The sequence below is a fragment of the Gadus morhua genome, chromosome 3 (assembly GCF_902167405.1).
Source record: "Gadus morhua chromosome 3, gadMor3.0, whole genome shotgun sequence".
Classification (NCBI taxonomy): Eukaryota; Metazoa; Chordata; class Actinopteri; order Gadiformes; family Gadidae; genus Gadus; species Gadus morhua.
Window position 1 is genome coordinate 14,528,299 of NC_044050.1, and position 2,192 is coordinate 14,530,490.

At 45.8% G+C, this 2,192-nt stretch overlaps 1 protein-coding gene across 2 annotated transcripts in view; it reads right to left on the reverse strand.

Moving 5' to 3' along the window:
* cyth4b (cytohesin 4b) overlaps positions 1–118 on the reverse strand; it is a 12,244-nt gene extending 12,126 nt beyond the window's left edge. Inside the window, exon 1 of one of the 2 annotated variants that reach the window (XM_030351537.1) lies at positions 1–118. This exon is cut by the window's left edge and continues 225 nt beyond it. The gene's annotated coding sequence lies outside the window, so the exon portion shown is untranslated. The other variant, XM_030351536.1, reaches the window with a different exon arrangement.
* Between the last annotated feature and the right edge of the window lie 2,074 nt (positions 119–2,192).

Below are 2,192 nucleotides of genomic sequence, written 5' to 3' on the forward strand. Positions count from 1 at the left end.
ACATGTGTGCACGTGTGCCGTTGATGAGTGCGTTATAAAAGCGTACAACGCTTGTTCCTTATAAAGGAACCTGATAAAGTTTATACAGTATTACCCGTTCAAGTCGTCGGTGGGATGTTCGTTGTGTGAAAATGTTAAGTTCGTTTCCCTGCGAGACGCCACCTAGTGGCCGTCCAGTAACATCGCACATCTTCCCTACGTGGACACAATATTCTGTCCGTGGTTTACACCTGCAAGAGGCTGGTTGGCACGTGGTAAGGGCAGCAACCACAGGTAAAGAAGAGGTAAAGGGTTTTTCCCCCTTACACTCACTCGTAACTACACAGACTTATAAATAAATAGAGACATCCACAAGCGTGGTCAGCGTCCAATGACCTCCCTGGCCTCCGCCCACTGCCTGTGACAATAGCCAATACCTTGTGAATAGCTGCACATTGCCATAGCTGCACATAATAAAACAAATAATCTCCAGCTGCATGGGTCTGTCTCCTTGGGAGACCAGCATCAGTGATGTCCCTCTATGATTGCCTGCTGAGCCCTTACCGTCAAAGTGTTTGTCTCCTATAAAATATGCATTTACTTTTAGTAAATTCAGTTGTATTGATATGAATGAAGTAGCCTATGAATTCATGTTGTCTAACAATGATGGAGAACTATTTCTATTTGCTGAGCAAATGCTTTTCAGCCCAGTGAGTCCATCCTGACCGAAGGCCTTTCTCAGAGGACAAGATGTTTTTACTTCCAAACTCAAAACCGGACTGGGCAGAAGTGTAGCTTTACCTTACACCCTGAAAAGCAAACCTGATTTTGTGCAGGGCTGTGGCCAAAGAATCTATTCCATCAGAATTGACCTGCTGTGGATCAGACCTGCAGGTATCATGTCATAGGTCTCCAAGAAGAGGTCAGAGACCATGATGGAGGAGGGAGATAGGTCAGTAACCATGGGGCTAGGTCAGTAACCACGGAGATCGGTCAGTCACCACGAGATAGGTGAGTCAACACGGAGATAGGTCAGTCACCATGGAGATGGGTAAGGTAGCACAGAGATATGTCCATCCCCATGGAGCTAGGTCAGTAACCATGGGGATCAATCAGTCTCAAACTGAGAATCTTTTGATGCATGTGTGTGTGTGTGTGTGTGTGTGTGTGTGTGTGTGTGTGTGTGTGTGTGTGTGTGTGTGTGTGTGTGTGTGTGTGTGTGTGTGTGTGTGTGTGTGTGTGTGTGTGTGTGTGTGTGTGTGTGTGTGTGGGGGGGGGGGGGGGGGGGGGGGGGGGGCGGAGTGGGGCACTAATAGCCCCCCGCAACAGTTTTTTTTTTGTTTGTTTTTTCAGTACTAAAAAAAGAAATACGGTAAAAATGAATATAATTATGATTATGAAAATAAAAATGAGTAAAATAGGCGCTCCGAGAATTGGCGCACTTCCTTACAAGACCGGTAACCATAGCAACGCCGGTAAACAAAAGCACCGGATGGCCGTAGTGCTCCCCGCACTACAGCCATCCGGAGGCGCACAGAGCTTTTGGCCGTGATATGATCAATACAATTACATTATACTATTATATTTAGAACGTTATAAGACGCTGTCACCGAGTGTGAGAGGAGAGTTGACGGAGAAGATGGCGGTTGACCTAGGTTCAAAGTTTTTACCGTTTATACTCGGTAATACCGGTGTAACATGTTGACACGACTACACGACTACTACTACATGTTCCAAATCTGTTAACATATTCTCCATCCATTAAAAGAGAAAGATCAGTTAAGTCATTAATTCGTCTGAAATATACCAGCAGCACATACATATTTGACTAGCAGCTTGTGCTAGCTCCCGTCTAGCAATAACGTCAATGGTGGAGCTCTGGCTAACTGTTTTTCTGTCAATTCACCTGCACAACTCGTTAATGCCTGACTTCGGATAAATCCGGGTTTTTTTTAGCACTTAGATGCATCCCCCTCCAGCATCCGCTTCTTCTTTATCCTGGCCTTTTCAGCCCCTGCCTTCTCTTTTCTCTTCTTGCCTTCCATGAGTGCCACAACAAGCAAAAGCAAGCAACCACGAACTTGCTCGCCTTCTCTGTCTGACGTGTCTTTAGGGTCATGCCATTAGACGTGGGGCCGCTCATATATCCCCCTACATTTCCGAAAATGGACTTGACCTGCAAGCTGTTTATTGAATAAACGCATTTCCCAATC